Source organism: Neolamprologus multifasciatus, chromosome 2 (assembly GCF_963576455.1).
Source record: "Neolamprologus multifasciatus chromosome 2, fNeoMul1.2, whole genome shotgun sequence".
In the NCBI taxonomy this organism is placed as follows: Eukaryota; Metazoa; Chordata; class Actinopteri; order Cichliformes; family Cichlidae; genus Neolamprologus; species Neolamprologus multifasciatus.
Window position 1 is genome coordinate 19,728,306 of NC_140440.1, and position 19,921 is coordinate 19,748,226.

The window sequence follows — 19,921 nt, forward strand, 5'->3', positions numbered from 1 at the left end:
GGAGGAAAAAGATGCACAAGCAGTGGGAATAACTGCAGACCTGGGAGGATTTTCAAGAAAAGTTCATCAAGGACTTTTTAGAGCTTCAGAAGCGGTGGACTGGGGCTGGTGACGTTCAGAGACGTCGCCGGGAAAGATTAGCAGCTACGTGCTGCTAGGCCTTGCTTTGTAGCCACAAGACCTGTGCACCTTGCAGCCACTGAGTTGACCATGAACTCCTCACATGTGAGGCCACGTGTCCAACAGGTGGGTCATGCAACAATTGCAATGTTCCAGTCAAAGTCCAGACTTCAACCCAACTGAAATGCTGTGGCCGGACCTTAAGAGAGCTGTGAATAACTAAATATAGTTTTTCACAGGACTGCATAGAGTCCTGTGAAAACTGTAAACATAACATAAATAACACCAGAATATTCTTCTGAACCTAATCTTATTATTTTTTGTTAATTATGTGCCATAAACATTATAAATCATCTCTTGCAGGAAAACATGCAATTGGCAGCTCCTGTTTGCTCCTAAATGAATCGCCCCAAGCTCCATTATAGTCTATTCCCATTTGGGATATAATCTGTATTTTATTTTATATTATAACTATCTACCTAAATATTTTTTACATGCCCCGTTAAAGAAACAATAGCCCACCTGGGTGGGAAATACTGTTGCGTGAAATAAGCCAGCTGTTTCTAAGGACTCGCAGTAATTTCTGCAAAGCTAGGGTAATAACTTCCGACGTAAGGCTTGGTACTAACGCGCTCCCTCTCAGAAAGTAACGCTGAAGAAAAATCCGACAGCTCTTCTTAAAAACATGGACTTACATTTCACTGTCTGGGTTACGGGTTACGTCATCACAGCTGCTCTGCAAGTCTTGCTGCTGTGTAAACCGTCAATGTGATTGTTGGCAAACATTATGTAAATAAGCCTCCGCCACTTCCTCCCACAATTTTGTGACTTTGCACCAAGCGGCGCTTGAATTTGCATCTGTGACTGCTTACGTTTTTCCTTGTTTTAGTGATGTGGCTTAACTATACGAAAGAGCAATCCTAAAAAACCTACTAAAAAGGTCCTTTTCCTCCTTTACCAGGACTAGAGTAAAACTCCAGGCTGACTATAAGCCAATTTCCCTCACCTGTCATATAAGAGACTTGAGTCTCATACACTGTAGTTTCTGAGCTGCGTTTGCCACGCTGAGTTTATTGGTAAACAAGCACCTAATTAAGTGATGCTGCAAAAGTGTACGGTACTTCTCAACCTGTGCTACTATAAATAGGTGAGAGTTAGGAAAGGGTATTGTACATGACGGGGGGGGGGGGGGGGACGGGGGGACGGGGGGGGGGGGGGAACTTGCAGAGCCTCTTTGTTGTTTGTGTGAGAAACGAGATGAAAGACATACGCCTACGCCGCCTGAATGGCTGAGACACACCTCACCCTCCTCGAGCCTCCCCAGTCTCCCCTCCTCTTCTTCACTGCTTCCTCACACACGCTGCTTTCTCATCCCACGAGCAGAACAGGACTCCCTTGTCTGTGCCCTCACACACACACACACACGTACACGCACACACGCGCACTTGTTAAGGCTGATCCCAGTTTTGCACGGTGCATGCCTCAGCCACCAGCACACAAATGAGACACGCGGAGGCACAAATAGGGCTCACAAACACTCACAAGCAGCCTGACAAGTGGTTTGATCAAAGGCCGACGCATACACACACACACACATGCATGCATCCACGCTGTGCAGTTTGTCTCCTCTGTCTGTCTTTGCTTTCCTTTTTGTCTCCATTACGTAGAGCTGCGCTAACCTTCTGCACCAATCTCCACCTGGCCAACCACCCCCTTCCATATCCCTCCCAGCCCCTCCTACCCCAGCCCTCATCCATCTACAGTAAAAAAGATGTCTGCAGCAGGGTAAAAAAATGAATGTGACAATATTCTTGGGGCAGAAACAATGGGGAGAGTCTCCGGGCTGAGCAATGTTAGGTTATTTATCTCCAGGTAAAGATGTGTCTCTTCCCTACTTTTCCTCCCCCATTCCTAATCCTATACTCCCAGAGCCCCAGAGCTCCTCTTCAGCCACCTCACTACCTCCGTCTCCTCCTCTGAGAATCACCTCAGCAATCCATGCGTTACACTCTGAACCTCTGAAACCAGCGAAACTGCAACACTTTTAATTTTTAATCAGGGCCTCGGTCAGCAGGGACCGGGCTCTTTTACGCTCCCCTTCTCCCACCACCTTAGTCTCACCTTCACTTCTGCCCTCTCTCTTACTCGTGCTCGCCTACGCGCCCCGTCCCTCGCGTCTCTCCTCCCAAAGTCACGGTGATGAATGGGCAACCGCTGCCATCTCTGTGCCCACCAGCGAGAGGTAGAGGCCGGCTAACGCGGCTCAGACGCTCTCGGGGATCACAGGCAGCGAGGAGAGTAATTAATCCAGTAGGATGGGAGGCAGGGTTGCAGGACATACTGCGAGCTTCAGGACACTGTGTGTGTGTTCATGTGTGTGTGTGTTTCAACGTAAATTATTGGAAACAGAGGATAGAAACTCCAGAGTTTTTGTTTTCTGATATATGTGTAGAACTTGGGGTGATGTGTTTCAGAGAACAAGGTTAGGCTGGTGTGCGTTTGTGTGTTTGTGGGTAGATGAGCTCCCTAAATAAACACCACTTGGGTGCAGACTGGAGGAGCCAGAGGCGGCACATACAAGACTGTCCTTGAACTGCAGGGTCAAACATACTAAAACGAACACACACACACACAGACGAAAACACCAACACAAACCACGTCTACAATGATATTCAACATCAGCGAGGATGGAGCTGCGGGGAGCTTTTCTACAACTGTGAAGGGGGGGCTGCGAACCATTATTTCAGCTCCTTTGTTTGAATAAATCCATTGTCTGTGCCGCTTCTCAGAATAATCACTAAACACTAATTGTCTGCAGACGCGAGAGAGGACTCAGCTCCCAAATTAAATTGCATTTACCTTGATAAGAGAGTCTCAGAGACAAACCGCGAGGTAAAAGAAAAATGTGTCAGGGCTGGACGTATAAACAGGTGTGTTCTCCGTCAAAGCTCCATGTTAATTGGGCCAATCCATTACCCGCTTTGACATGCTTAATGTTTCGGGGGATGACCGATTAGGGCAGCGCAGAGCACCGTACACGGGCACCTGGCTGGTTTCCTCTGGTCCATGGCGTCTAACCAGAGGCTACAGCTCCATGCATCATTAGTCCTAGCCTAGCCGGCGTACCAATCACATGTCCCCATAGCCTAATGAGATAACTGAGGGGAAATGGAGGGAATGGCTTCAGTGCTGTAGAGCTGCTCTCTTAGTGTGCGGTCTCTCAGGTTTTTGCGTGCAGCTATGGCTGAGGCCGGCGCGATTACGGCACAAATGACGCTCAAAAGGAACAAAGCTGGAAATGTTAGATTTTGCAGTAAGAGACGCAACATCTTCTGTTAAAGAAAACGAATGTCAAATTTAAGAGCCGGCACAAGCTGCTCTTTTTAGATGTTCAAGCCTGTGCAAAAGTCGTCAGCCACTCCACTTTTTTTTTTTTTTTGCTAAGAAAATAGGAAATAAGTGAAGTGATTTATTGAAATGTTTAAGCACATGGTATATGAGGGGCAAAAACAGAGTTTTTACAGTTCCAGTGAGCTTTAAAGTCAATGTGATGCGACCACTTTCTTCAGCACAGCCTGAGCTCTCTTTGGCAACTTCCTTGTCATTTCTTTAAGTAGTTTTCAGGATGGCTCTAATATATGGACGAATGCCCTTCTTTAGATATTGGCAGCCCTTTGTTCTGTTCTCTGTCAAGATAAGATCGCACAGTGCTTCAATGACGTTGTGGTCCGAGCTGCCAGGAAGTCAGTCTATGACCAATTGAGCTCTATTGTGTGTTTTTTGTTTGTTTGTTTTTTTTGCTTTTACTGCTTTGGCAGTTGTTACATCCCTGGCCTGGGGATAACCTGGACATATTTTTTTTTTTATTATCTCTTTCATTGAGACAGCAGTTGAACATAACAGTACTATGCCCTTTGACACTTTCTTTGCTGTCACATTTTTAACTTATAATTAAAAAATAAAGAAAAAAAGGAAAAGAAAAAAAAAGAGGGAGAAAAAAAAAGAAAAAAAGGGACTTGGGTTAGGAGGCAGCAGGGCAGGTAGGCTTACATAATACTCAGGGTTGTAACGTCTTATACAAAATCACACCTCACAGGCTTAACATAGTCTGTCCATTTAGACCATATTCCGTAGAAGGAATCCCTCTGAAGTTTAAGAGAAAATGACACTTTTTCCATTGTATAGATCTCTTGTACAGAATGTATCCAGTCTTCCATCGTTGGTGGTTGAGGCTTAAGCCATCTTCTCATAAGAGGCTTTTTACTTGTGGCCAGTAGGATATACAGGAGTCTTCTATCGTTGGAATTCAGTTTATCCACTGGTACATTGCACAAAAAAAGTGCAGTCAAAAGTTGAAGGAAAAACAAATGAAAAAACATTTTGTAAATGATCATGGATTAGAGACCAATCCTGGCGAATAACTTGATGTGGAAATGGTTAGCTCCGTCTCCCCCACATCTCCAACATTTATCACCAAGTCCTTGATATCTTTGTTGAGCAGGGGTAATGAAAAATCTCATGATGCTTTTCCAGCAAAATTCATGCCAAACATTAGACCCAGTGGTAGCCCACTGTACCTTGCATGCGTGAGCCCAACACTTCTCTGTAATTGACAAATTACCCTCCTTTTCCCACTTCGCTTTAATATACACAGTGCTGTGGTTTTTACACCACAGGATGCTGTGATATAATTTGGAAATAATTTTACTTTGTGCTCCAGATTTGGTTAGTAATAAGAATGTTTCTACAAATTGTAATTCGTTTAGGTTCACTTTTTAGTTTTGATTAAAATAATTTCTGACCTGTAGATATCTAAAAAAGTCATCTGACCCTAAGTCATGTTTACTCCTTAAAGATTCAAAGCTTTGAAATGCTCCTTTATGGACAAATGAATAATAATTAGTTATACCTTTTGAAATGCAATTTTTGAATCTATTATCATATTGATTTTGAGGATTTGGAAGCAACAAGCAGAGATACATAGAATAAAGAATCCTCTTAATGGACAAATAGAAACTGAACTGGGGAAAATTAAACTATGCTTCCAGAATTACTACAGAAAACTTTACTCCCAACCCTTTGTAGATAACAACTCTATTGTCAATACCTTCCTGTCAGGTCTAAAGTTGCAAGGTGTGATAGAGGAACAAAATAAAATGCTGTTGTCCACAATAACTAAAGAAGAAATTTACTTAGCAATTAAAAGACTAAAGGGAGGGAAAATGGCAGGGCCAGATGGGTTCAGCCCAGAATGGTATAAAATAATGCAGGATCATTTGATTCCCACCATGATAAAGAAATTTAATTGGGTAATGGAAAAGAAAACTATCCCTTCTTGGAGGGAAGCAATAATTTCCATTATACCAAAAGAAGGAAAAGATAATTTAGAATATAGTAACTATCGCCCAATCAGTGTATTGAATATTGACTACAAGTTGTTTACATGTATTATCTCTAAGAGACTAGAAATGATATTACCTGGGTTGATACATAATGACCAAACTGGTTTCATCAAACAGAGAAAGGCCCAGGACAACATCAGAAAGGTTTTGCACATATTGAGGCAAGTTGACAAACAAAGACCAAACAGAGACCTTAGTTTAGACGCCGAGAAGGCGTTCGACTCAGTGAGATGGTCCTTTTTATACAAAGTGCTTGAGAAGTTTAATTTTGATAAATCTATAATTGATATTATTTCAGGGCTATACAACAAACCAACAGCTAAAATCAAAATCAGTGGAGACCTCACCGAACCATTTATATTGGAACGCGGGACACGGCAGGGTTGCTGCATTTCACCGCTGCTTTTTGCTTTGTTTATAGAACCATTAAGTCAGTGGATCAGGCAGAGACAGGATATAACAGGAGTAAGAACGCCAGGAGGGGAACAGAAATTAGCATTATTTGCTGACGACTTACTTTTAACATTATCCTATCCCTCACAGGCACTCCCCCAAATCATGGAAGCGCTATCAGAGTATGGTTCTTTATTGGGATAAAAGGTCAACGTAAATAAAACGCAGGTTTTAACTTTAAACTATGAACCACCAGTCGAAATTAAGAATCGTTATAAATGGAAATGGGATGCAGATAGCATTAGGTTTTTAGGGGTGGTAATACATCGTGACTTCTCCAAAATGTACAATGCCAGCTATGCCCCTCTAAATGAATCTATAAAATCAGATATACAAAGATGGAACACTATTCCGTTTCTGGACCTACACTCCAGGATCGAATCAATCAGATTCAATATTCTTCCCCGACTGCTGTATTTGTTTCAGTCTCTACCGATTGCCATACCACAAAAACAGTTTGCAGCATGGGATAGAACATTGTCAAAATATATCTGGAACGGGAAAAAAGCTAGAGTTAAATATAAAATGCTCCAATTAAAGAAAGAAAAGGGAGGTCGTGGGCTTCCCTGTCTACAAGAATATTATTGTGCAGCTAAAATTGCAGAATAAAATACATATGGCAGATAAACCTATACTACAAATAATGATATCTGCTTGGAAAGAAGTAATAAAAATTGGTGGTTTGGAAAATGCCTCTAAGGTTTTAAGATGGTGTGCACATGATTCAGATTTTAAACCTGGACATAATTTGATGCACAATTCTTCCCACTCCCAAGAAAGTGAGAACACTTCAAGATGCTAAACAGCATTTGGCTGACTTCAGAGTTGAGCAGTTCCCTGAACAACAAACAAAAAACCTCTAGTGATCCTTATTTCTCTCTAACAGAAAATAAAAGGCAAGCAAATCACAATTCTCTAAGCTTTACTTCCAACCACAAAATAGGAGAAAACTGATTTATAAAAAAAGGCCTTCTAACTCCTACTAAACTATCACAAGGTGCTCAGTATGTACAGCGTAAATGTACTTACTACTACTGCAAAAAGCTCTCAGCTAACAGCACAGAGGGCAAAATAACCAACTTAGCTCTCAAGATTTATTTTTTAACTTCTAATCAGGCTTCTTGCACAAACACTCAAAATCATCTGGCAAACTAACTGCTGGCTCTGTGGTGGGTGCAGAGGAGGCACGGAGAGTGATGAGGTGGCTGTCTGCTGGAGGTTAAGAGGCAACCGTCTGTCTAGTAATCCAATCCACACACAACTTATTGAACAGCTTCTTCAAACCACCTTTTGTCAGTCTTCACTTGTGTCAGCAACAGTGATGGGAATAACTGTTGCTGACAGTTATTCCCATCACTGTAACAATTCTATTTCTATCGTTACAACGCCGTTATCATTGCTAACAAGAAAATGCGGTGCGGACGCGTCACTGTTTTTCAACACACAGAGGGTTGAAGCTGTCATCTTCTTACCGGGAGCTAGTGAGCGAAATAATCGCACGAGTCCTGCTAATTGGCTGAGGAAGCATAAAGTAGTCATAGTAAGCCAATTAAATGACCAATTTAAGATGCCATAGCAACAAGATGCTATAAACCATTTTTTAAACTGTGTTGAAAGTCCACGAGATTTGTGACGTTTAGCATGTCTGGAGTGTGTAGCTACTGTGTTGTGTAGTGGATAGTTTCGTGTTGTGTGTCAGAACAATGAGGGGACTGGTGAATGTCACAGTTGCTGCCAAAAAGCAACCAAAGGCAGATTACAGCGTAAACTCTGTCTCCAGGTAGAAAACAGGATGATACACCTCCTGCTGTCAGGCCTGCAGTTATCAGGTTTTCAATGTTCTCCTTTGTCTTATAGTGGACAAGAACTACTTTTTGGAGTGGCACAAATAATTTGTGTTTCGTCTTATTTGATGCAGGAACACCTGATTGTTCTGTAAATAGTTTGAAATGGTTATAAAAAAACCACCTTGGCTGCATTTTTAGGTAAATAGCTGCAAATAACTTTGTGGTTTGCAAAAGTTGTGCATAGGTTTTTAAAATTTACAATTTATATTTGCATTTCAAGTTATGAAAATGATTCGTTAAACATGTTTGTGGTTGTTACAGTAAAAAATCTAACCTTTTTCTACTCAGATTTTATGTTTTTTGTCTGATTTTATATCAATTGTGTTAATACAGTATGTCAAAATGGAAACATAGATGTAAATTCAGACATGTGAGGTTGTGAATGAATGAGAAGAATGATACCAAACAAGGCAAAATAAATAGTTGTTAAAGGTGAAATGCAGAGATAAAATCAAAAGTAGTCAAAAACGGCAAATTATACCATGGACCCCAGAGGGTTAAACATTTTAGTAATGCAATACTTACTTTTTCTAGTAATTAGTTACTTTTAGAACATTGTAACTCAGGTACTAACGCAGTTACTTTTTTAAAGAAGTAACTAGTAACCATAACTAATTACTTTTTCAAAGTAACTTGCCCAACACTGGTCAGCAGCACACCCACACACACCCATATACCTTGGGGTTGTACAACAATGTAAACAAATACCACATGATAAGAGTTAGTGATCACAGTGTGTTTGCTGGAATGATTTAAAGTCTGATGGTACTTTTTCGGCATTCATAATTGCATCAATTTTGACAAGATCTCCAACACCACTGACTGAAATGCAGCCCAAACCATGACAGAGCCTCCACCGTGTTTTACAGATGGCTGCACACACTGACACTTTCCTCTGACAGCAACTTGAACCCTAATCTTGAAACCTGGATTCATCACTCCATCAGACCTGTTGCCTGGATTTTAAATCCAGTTCTTGTGTAATTTGGCATCACCTCAGCCCTTCTCCACGTTTCCCTTCCTTATGAATGATTTCTTGACAGCCACCTTTCCACTATCCTCTGAAAATAGTCAGATACATGGACTTGACTGAAAATGAGTCAAAAAGCAGCCAGTGTAGTCCAAAGAAAAGCCTGGAGAACTATTGTTAAAGACCACTTTAGAATTATTTTTATTTTAGCACACAAAGCTGAACACATTTATAAAATGACCTAATTATAGAATTACATATATGAAACACTTGCCAGAGTGAGTGGGATTTATGCTCTGGGAACAATGGATGTGCCAAATTTCATGGAAAGCTGTCCAACAGTAGAGAGACTGGTAAATGGTGGACAGAAGGACTCACCAACAAACAAATAATGCCCAATGGCTAAAAAACGTTTCTGCCATTTTCTTCAATTCTCGCAACATGAGGCAGTTAGTCAGCAGTGGGATTCATCAAGCATTGCTTGCTGGTTGTCCTGAAATCAGGTAGAAGTAGGTGTCGAGCTGCAGCCCACATAACGTGACCCATTTTTTTCCAAAAGGAGGAGCAATCAGCAGCATAGCCGAGGGGTGCCAGAGACAGGGAGCACACATGCAGTCCCAGAAGACAGACAGCGATACAGCACAGGAAATACAATCATCCATGAGCCTAGAGGCTAAATGTAAGATTCAGCAACAGTGCAGCAGAGGAGTTAAGTCCTTTTAAAGTCCAACCAGCAAACCCCCCACTCACTTCTAAATGTGTTTAAGCTGCTTGGAAAATTTCATCAAAGATACTTGTACACCTATTGAGAAGAATTGTTGATGCATCACAAAATATTATAGCTGCAGAATTGAGGATTTTCCTTGGGTTTAATCCGTCTTGAGACTTCTATTCCATCTGCAATTACCGGACTTCTGCGTAGCGAATACATAGCTGCTGGTTTCCAGTAAAGCGAGATGAGAGCGTCAAATGGAGAGACTGGATGAAAGAAGAGAGTGGAGATGAGAGGTCACAGCGGAGGGGAGCACACTGACAGATATGGAAATTAAGTCAAGAGGGAGACAGAGATACGAACTTTTCCTTCACTTCCTCTTTGTATTTACCCTTCAAAAAAAGAGAGTGAGACCTAATAAAACATTTATCATTCCAGGAAAGAGCTTTAATGTCAAAGACATTAAAGAACAGAAAAGAGGAAGAGAAAGTTGAAAAGAAAGCTTGAGATAGGAGGATTCCCAGAGTGGATGATGGTGGTGAAAGATGGAGTAGTGTCGGGGCTCAGGGAGGCAGGGGACAAGAAATCAGAGGTACAGGTGTGACAGGAAGTATACAGATAACAGTGGAAGCTAAAAGGGTTGCATTACACAGAGTCTAAAGATGAGCAGGAGCTCTGACAAAGACACACGGAACTTAAATCTACAAACATTTGAGTCCAAAAGCTTGAAAGGAAGGATCCACAGGCCTGCAAATGATTAAAAGAACTTCTTTTTTTTTTTTGTTCCAACACAAACTTGGGGTGAAATACTAATAAATTTAATTAATTCAAAAATTTAGGGTGCATTTTTTATTTTTTTTTTGCTATTCATTGTTTTTCACCAAGTAACAAAAAGTGCTCCAGGTTTCCATGTTGTTCACTTCCATTTAATATCCATGTGAATAACCACAGTCTGTATATAAAAGATGGATGTAGCCACAGTTATTTACCTACTCGTTATTGAAGTCCTGTTAGAAAAAGGCTCTGAAGTTACCAAACAGCTTGATTGACACATCATTAGCCAAAGAGCTCAACTTGTATTATCCTTCTTTCTGAATAATAACTAGCATTTGGGCCCATGAAGTAATCAGGAAAAATGTTTACTGATGTTCACATGCAAGAGTAGCAAAGGCTACAAAAAATCGCCCCCTGCTGACCATCAAAAGGAAATCAGGTTACCTTATAGTTCTAATGAAGTTAACTCCAGGTCTCTCTTTTAATTGTTCAGTAAAACTACAAAACCTCCAGACACATTCCCCTCCCACATGTATTCTGTTGATTTTTTGCAATTCTCTTATCTCTTTTTTCACTTGTAAAATCTCTGATATTCACCGTCAACTTAACTTTTTAGGAGCTTACAACTCTGAAGTACACTTCCTGTTTCCCCCACTGTCTTCCTGTCAGTTATTTTCAAGCTTTACTCTTCCCCCCATAACTGATGTAACTGATCTTATTAAAAAATCTAAGTCATCCCCCTGTCAACTTAACCCTCTCCCCACTGTGTTAGTTAAAGTCTGTCTTCCCTTGTTAGCACCACTCATAACCACCACTCATAACCATTATTATTCATTCCTCCCTGAAAACTGGAATATTTCCTTCATCTCTGAAAAATGCTTCTATTATTCCAATTCTCAAAAAGCCTGGTGCAGACCCCAATAACTTTGATAATCTTCGCCCTATGTCAAATCTCCCCTTTATTTCAAAAATTCTTGAAAAAGTTGTCGCCTCCCAGCTTCATTTACATCTCAATGACCATAATCTCTATGAACAATTTCAATCTGGTTTCCGCCCCAATCATAGCACAGAAACTGCTCTGTTAAGGATTACCAATGACCTTCTGATGGCAGCTGATTCTGGCCTCCTATCCATCCTCATCCTTCTTGATCTTAGTACGGTGTTTGATACCATGGATAGCATCCATTGGCATTACTGTTATGCCGATGACACCCAGCTCTACATTTCTTCTAAACATAATTCATCCCTCCCACCTACCTCCCTCTCAAACTGTCTTATTGAGATTAGATCCTGGTTCTCCTCCAATTTTCTCAAACTTAACAGTAATAAAACTGAAGTTTTACTTGTTGGTACACCATCTATCTTAACCAAATCCGACAGTTTTTCCATTAACATTGAAAATTCTCCTACCCTTCCCTCCCCTCAGGTTAAGAGTTTGGGTGTCATACTTGATAATACTCTTTCATTCCAGTCTCACATTAATTACATAACCCGGTCTGCTTACTTCCATTTACGTAATATTAACCGACTCCGTCCCTTCCTTACTCCCCATGCTGCTGCCATCCTTGTCCATAGTCTTATTATGTCCCGTATTGATTACTGTAATTCCCTCCTATTTGGTCTCCCTAAAAGGTCCCTTCATAAACTCCAACTTCTTCAAAATTCTGCAGCTCGGGTCATAACTTGCACTCCGTCAAGAGCTCATATTACCCCAGTTCTTCAGCAGCTTCACTGGTTGCCCATAGAAGCCAGGATAAATTTTAAAATCTTAGTTCTTACATACAAGTGTATCCATAAATCTGCTCCTTCATATTTGTCACGGCTGGCGGGGTGAGCCGTGTGGTGTGGAGGAAAAGGAGGACCCAAAATGCAGACAGCCGATATGGTGATATGAGTGAGGGTTTATTTACAGTGCACAAATAACACAACTGAGGGCAGGACAGAACATAACCTAAACTGGGTGAGCTAAATAACAAACCTGAGATCATACGAATGGGGTGGGAGGCAGAGAGACACAGACGAGGAACAGACACCATGAAACACAGACGAGCCGACAACGAACACAGACCAACACCCACTATAAATACACACACCAGGTAATCAGGAAATGGCACACAGGAGGGGACACAGCTGGAACTAATGGACATAACGAGACACAACCCTACAAAGTAAAACAGGAAACGCACAGACTGTTTTACATAACAACACGGGGACATGAACAGAGTACCGAGGGAGACGCAGGTAGGGAAGATAAACACAACCAAACACCAACAACCAATACAAGATCAGAATAAACTAGAAAGTGATAATCATCAACTGAAAGCGCTGGGTCACCGACCCAGGACCATGACAGTACCCCCCCCTCAAGGGCTGGCTCCAGACAGCCCAACAGAAACACAAAACCCCCCCCCAAAAACCAAAAAACGGAAAACGACCCGACCAGGGCGGGTGGCGGGGGTCCAGGACGGAGGGACAGAGTCCAAAAAGGCCCAGACGGACAAGTTCAGGGGGCCGACCCGGAGGCCGACAGCGCCGGAGGCCAAAACAGTGCAGTTCCGGGGGCCGACCGTGCGGAAGGCAGTGGCAACGACGGGGAAACAGTTCAGGGGGCCGACCGTGCGGAAGGCAGCGGCAACGACGGGGAAACAGTTCAGGCGGCCGACCGTGCGGACGGCGGCGGCGAGAAAACAGTTCAGGAGGCCGACCGTGCACGCGGCAGCGACGGGGAAACAGGTCAGGCGGCCGACCGTGCGGACAGCAACGGCGGCGACGGGGAAACAGATCAGGCGGCCGACCGTGCGGACAGCAACGGCGGCGGCGACACAAGTCCGGAGGGCCGGCCGCACGGAAGGTAGCGGCGGCCTTTGGGAGGTCGTCCATATCGACGATGACGCCCAACAAGCGGCCTGGCAGATGACCGCCGATGTCGAGGCGGCAGTTTGGGACCTGAAGGTGGCGTGGCCCCTGCAGCACCAGGCGAGGCGGAAGCTGAGGCTGGACCAGGCGAGGCGGAAGCTGAGGCTGGACCAGGCGAGGCGGAAGCTGAGGCTGGACCAGGCGAGGCGGAAGCTGAGGCTGGACCAGGCGAGGCGGATGCTGAGGCTGGACCAGGCGAGGCGGATGCTGAGGCTGGACCAGGCGAGGCGGATGCAGAGGCTGGACCAGGCGAGGCGGATGCAGAGGCTGGACCAGGCGAGGCGGATGCAGAGGCTGGACCAGGCGAGGAGGATGCAGAGGCTGGACCAGGCGAGGAGGATGCAGAGGCTGGACCAGGCGACGGCGTGGGTGACGCCGGAGCTGGACCAGGCGACGGCGTGGGTGAAGCAGAGGCCGCAGCTGGCGAGGATGAAGACACGGAGGCCGCAGCTGGCGAGGATGAAGACACGGAGGCCGCAGCTGGCGAGGATGAAGACACGGAGGCCGCAGCTGGCGAGGATGAAGACACGGAGGCCGCAGCTGGCGAGGATGAAGACACGGAGGCCGCAGCTGGCGAGGATGAAGCCGCTGCTGCTGCCGGCGGTGTAGATGAAGCCGCTGTTGCTGCCGGCGGCGTGGATGGAGCGGCAGCCGGCGAGGATGATGATGAGGCTGCAGCTGGCGGCTGGACGGGCTCCTCGGGCCCTCCAGCTGACGAGGCAGAAGACTGGACGGGCTCCTCGGGCCCTCCAGCTGACGAGGCAGAAGACTGGACGGGCTCCTCGGGCCCTCCAGCTGACGAGGCAGGAAGCTGGCTGGGTTCTCCTGAACCTCCAGCTGACGAGTCTTGGGGCTGGACGGGCTCCTCGGGCCCTCCAGCGGACGAGACAGGCGGCTGGACGGGCTCCTTGGGCCCTCCAGCTGACGGGACAGGGGGCTGGACGGGCTCCTCGGGCCCTCCAGCGAGAATAGTCTCAGGACCAGCGGGCACAGGGGCCCCTGGTGGGCGCAGAACAGAACCAGCAGGCGCGGAGACCTCTGGCAGGCGCAGAACAGAACCAGCAGGCGCGGAGACCTCTGGCGGGCGCAAAACAGAACCAGCAGGCGCGGGGGCCTCTGGCAGGAACGGATCAGAACCAGCAGGCGCACGGGCCTCTGGCAGGAACAGATCAGAACCAGCAGGCGCACGGGCCTCTGGCAGGGACAAATCAGAACCAGCAGGCGCACGGGCCTCTGGCAGGGACAAATCAGAACCAGCAGGCGCACGGGCCTCTGGCAAACACAAGGCTGACTGCAGCTGCACCGAGCATTGACTCAGCTCAGGCAGCGACAGCCGGGTGCAGTCCTCAGCTGGCTTCTTTACCTCCAGGGGTCCAGAGTCTGCTGGGGGCTGAAACCCAGCCTCTGGGGAGGCCCTGGAGTGCATCTCAGAACTGGCCAGCTCTTGAGGAGTGTTTTCAGGATTGTGTGGTTTGTCTCTCTGCAAAAAATACTTAGAAAAAGAGTCCAAAACGGGAGGCAGAGACGCAGCCTGCTGTACAGAGGGAGTCGGTGAAGATGGCATAGATGACTGGGCTAGTGGGGATACCGGGGGCCGAGCTGAATGCTGCTGTGCAGCTAAACGAGCTTGCGGCTGTGCAGCTAAACGAGCTTGCGGCTGTGCAGCTAAACGAGCTTGCGGCTGTGCAGCTAAACGAGCTTGCGGCTGTGCAGCTAAACGAGCTTGCGGCTGTGCAGCAGGCTCAAAAAACACAGCCCCGGTATAAACCGTCACAAGTTTTGGTGAAACAGAAAGAGTGTCTTGTCCACTCACCACAGCCGGTCGCTCAGAAATCCCCAGGTCCGACTGTGGCGAGGAGCGTCGGCAGCGTGAGCGCCGTTTCCCCCTTGAAGGCTGGGTTGACGGGCCGGGCAGAACATCCTCTGTCGGAAGTGAAGCATGAGTTGCAGGGTGGGTGGTAGCAGCCGGGGGGTGAAGACGGAGCTCGTTCAGAATGAAGTTCTGTGCGAGCGGGTGAAGAGAGTCCAGTAGCCAGGGGTGAGCAGAAATAAGCTGCTGTAGCCTGGCTTCTACAGCGCGGTGAAATTCCTCCCCCTCATGCTCAAGCCATAGGTTAACTAACCTCGAAACGGAGTCAATCACCCCCTCCCGAAACTCCTGGGAGGGTGCGGATGCTGCTCGGTCCATGTTTGGTCGGCTCGTACTGTCACGGCTGGCGGGGTGAGCCGTGTGGTGTGGAGGAAAAGGAGGACCCAAAATGCAGACAGCCGATATGGTGATATGAGTGAGGGTTTATTTACAGTGCACAAATAACACAACTGAGGGCAGGACAGAACATAACCTAAACTGGGTGAGCTAAATAACAAACCTGAGATCATACGAATGGGGTGGGAGGCAGAGAGACACAGACGAGGAACAGACACCATGAAACACAGACGAGCCGACAACGAACACAGACCAACACCCACTATAAATACACACACCAGGTAATCAGGAAATGGCACACAGGAGGGGACACAGCTGGAACTAATGGACATAACGAGACACAACCCTACAAAGTAAAACAGGAAACGCACAGACTGTTTTACATAACAACACGGGGACATGAACAGAGTACCGAGGGAGACGCAGGTAGGGAAGATAAACACAACCAAACACCAACAACCAATACAAGATCAGAATAAACTAGAAAGTGATAATCATCAACTGAAAGCGCTGGGTCACCGACCCAGGACCATGACAATATTTGTGTGACCTGCTCCATATCACCACTGTTTCCCGCCCTCTCAGATCATCATCTGCTACTCATCTTACCGTTCTGTCCTCACACCTTATCACTATGGGGCACTAAGATATATTGACTCCCTTTCCGTATTTAAGTCACAGCTCAAAACACATCTGTTTAAACTGGTTTATTCACTTTAGTGCTGATTTTATTTGTTGTCAAGCTCTGTTTTGCAATTTTAACTTATTTTATGTATTTTATGATTATTGTTCCTTTTATTAATTTTGTTCTTTGTAAGGTGACCTTGGGTTTCTGAAAGGCGCCCTCAAATAAAATGCATTATTATTATTATTATATACAGTCTATGTCAGCGGTGGGCAAATCCAGGCCTCGAGGCCCGGTGTCCTGCAGGTTTTAGATGTGTCCTTGATCCAACACAGCTGATTGAAATGGTTAAATGACCTCCCCAACATGTCTTGAAGGCTGTATCCCAATTCAGGGTCTGCAGCCTTAAAGTACGCAGCCTCAACGGTCCTCAAGGGCCGCGTACTCAAAGACCGCTAAGGCCGGAAGTGTGAGGCTTGTGAAATGGGACGGTCTAGCCTGCGTCGCGCTGCCCAGGTTGCCTAGCAACCATGATAGCTGGAAACATGTGGTTGACAGAAATGAAGGAGAACATATTTTGTTCGTTTGTTTGTTTCTACATAAGCTTTGTGTGATTTGATAAGTATCTGAGGCTGAGACCACAGGACTGTAAAACATGGTTGTTGGGCTTCATATCTGTACTGAACAGTCATATAAGATTAGCTAGTAAATAACAAATATTTAATGTTGTTCATGAGACTAAAGTCAGTGTAAATATGATATGGCCAATATTATAGTTATTATATTAATCATTATTAGTTATTACAGCAGTGAGTTTGAACTCTCAAATCGAATCACTTCTATTGTCACATCACATGTGCAGGTACGCTGGTACAGCACATGTGAGTGAGCTCTGTGTCAAATACTGAGCTTCAGTAAAGATTCAAGTTGCAGTTGTTTATATTTCCCATCACCTTAAATCTTCACTCAAAGACACTCAAGTATCTTTGACAGTGTATATATAGATGTATTATATATAAGAGACAAATGTTGTTCCTTCAGTATGTTGGCATTATCACATTTGGCTCAATGCTTACATATATGTGTAAAAAGAAAATGTACGAGCTGTGATAACTGTGTCTGATAGAATGAAGAGTAGACTGATATATTAAATATTCCTTTATTGGGTGAGAAAATCACACCATGTCATAACTGCTTTAAGTCATACAGAATAGATATCAGAGCCTTAAACAGGCGGACTTCTGCTAAATGGGTCAAACTGGGCACAAAATATACAAACACATAACATCCTTATAGAATATGATGTAACACTATAGATCAACTTACCTCAGAATATATAAAGCATATAAACAATTACAGCAAAATGATGCAACAAACACAGCAGTACTACTATCCAAAATACTCAAAGCTTCATAGAACTGAAACAAACATTTATTTTTAGCTCCATTCTGCTGCTGATACATACTTTAGGTTTCTGAACATTAAACTTGTTGCTGCCTTTCATAGTGTGTAACTTGAAGGCCCTGAGTACTTTCTCCCACACTGAAAACACTGGAATGATGAAATTATTTGAACATTACCTAATAAGACTGATTCAGGACAGACAATTAGTTATTCTAAACTTTCCTAGCAGTCATTCACAAACAGGGAACAGTCTGTCTATTCTCTCCATCTGTCAGCTGCTGCTGGCTCTTCCTCCTCCTCTTCCTCACACACTGCTGAGTTTGTCCTGGTGGATCATCAGGGGTGCAAAGCCTCACAGATGATGTGCAGCAGTGGGTCCCTCAGTCTGTCCTCACTCTGGACACTTGCAGTTGTCACACATGGAAATCAAATGTGTGATAAGCTGCAGGATTCAAACACAAGTGTAACTTATAAATACATGTTCATACTTTTATTACACAATCAGAGAGAAACAAACACAGAGAGAGTGCAGGACAGACAGGTGACAGTCTCAGGTGTATACACTGCTACAAACAGGAGGATTTAGTGTTTGTGTTATTATGAGTGCTAAACAAGAAGAGTTCCCAGATGGTACAGTGGACACATGTGTGACTCCTGTGATTAAAGCATCTTTCTTTCAGCTTGACGAGTGAACCGTCAGCTCGTTCAAACACACGTTAAAGTCCGTTTGGCTCGACACCACCGAACAGAGGCAGCAATATAACATAGCTAACATTAACAGTAGAGTGAATCCTGCTTGTGCCGTGATATTCAGGACTGCAAACCGAGCAGCATCACTGACTTTAAGCTTGTTGTGTTTGTGGATATATGACTGACTTTAATTATCCACAAAATCATCAGATTCTCTGTAAGATTAAGGTCGACTATTGTATTATTATATTTTAAAGGCTTTAAAAGCAAGTAAAAGCTGAAAGTACAAACATCACTAATGTCACATAACTTTGCCGACATGTGGCCAACAGTAATGTTTTATTGTTCCTCATTATTAAACATTTGCACATAAATAAGTGACATAATATTCAGTACTTACTTTTCACAGTTTACTCTTCGGCCGCTCCGCTTCTTCTTATCCACACCGACTGCCGCGCTATGAATTGTGGGATATGTTGGGCCACGAAGTCTACACTGCCACAGCCTTAAAATTCAGGGAAATGAAGGATGCATTTGAGGGCCGCATTTCGAGCAGCCTTCGAATTGGGACAGCCTTTGGCGCGCCACTGTGACGTAATCGGCCTTAAAATGCAGCCTTTAAGGCTGCAGACCCTGAATTGGGATACAGCCGAAGTTCTCCAGAGGCCTGGTGATGAACTCATCATTTGATTCAGGTGTGTTGACCCAGGGTGAGATCTAAAACCTGCAGGACACCGGCACTCGAGGCCTGGAGTTGCCCACCCCTGGTCTATGTGAATCACAGATGCACCTTACAAACCAAGCTAGCTAGCCAGCTGATAACACTTAGACACGGTCATCTTTTACATTTCTTTATAGTGCTAACATATATAACTATGGGCTAGAATCAGCCCACTGCAGACATGCCTCCCACACTACACGTATAAAAAACTCACATTTGTGGTACTGTCTAAGTTATGACAGCAGCTATTTTTATCAACTGTTCTTGGTCTGTTTTCATTGGCTGGTTTATTAAATGTAACCATAAAAAAAGGTAACAATTGGGAGGTGTTGTTTTGTAAGTCACACTGACATGGAGCCACTGATCATTCCCTGAAACTTGTCTGAATCTTTTACAGAAATGTGGACTTTTTTCTCCATATGCTTTCCTTATCTACAAAATCAGTGACGTTAGATCTTTTCTTTGATTTACAGTTCTGAAAACAAGCTGCTCTAGTTCACAAAGAATGATTGTAAAAGTCTGAGCTTATTAAAGAAATGTTTGTGGATTCAGTTTAAGTGCTTGTCTTCTCTGAAATATGTGTCTGAAGTGGCAATGAGAATGGAAGACATCGAGTGGCTGACAGAGAAATTAAAAATAATAATTATGCAGAGACGTAAAAATAAAAGCGAAGCCGACAAAGAGGCAGAAAACAGACCGAGGAATTAATGAAAATGAAATGTGACGGTGTAAGAGAAACCTCGTGGATGTTCTCAATCAGCTGAACAAACAGATGAGCAGACTGAACACAAACAAGCCAAAAGATTTGTCCTCAGCCGCACAATTAAATGACACATTGTGCATTTACAGCCGTAACGCTGATTCTGAAGGTGTTTCACACAAACAAATCTCACTACAACCCCACACGAGAAAGACTAAACATACTGATTAGCAGCAGTACAGTGTGCATGCAGAGTGTCACTTATGAAATAAAATCAGTTCACCTGAGTGTCAACGCTCGTATTATTTCCTGTTATCGTGAAAAGTGATCACAGCATCTATGTCAGGTTGTTGCACACACTCCTGCAGTACATGTGTTGCT

At 44.4% G+C, this 19,921-nt stretch overlaps 1 protein-coding gene across 2 annotated transcripts in view; it reads right to left on the reverse strand.

Annotated features, from left to right (window-relative positions):
- Nucleotides 1-19,921, reverse strand: part of gpc3 (glypican 3) — a 176,150-nt gene that overhangs the window by 102,234 nt on the left and 53,995 nt on the right. The window lies entirely within an intron of this gene.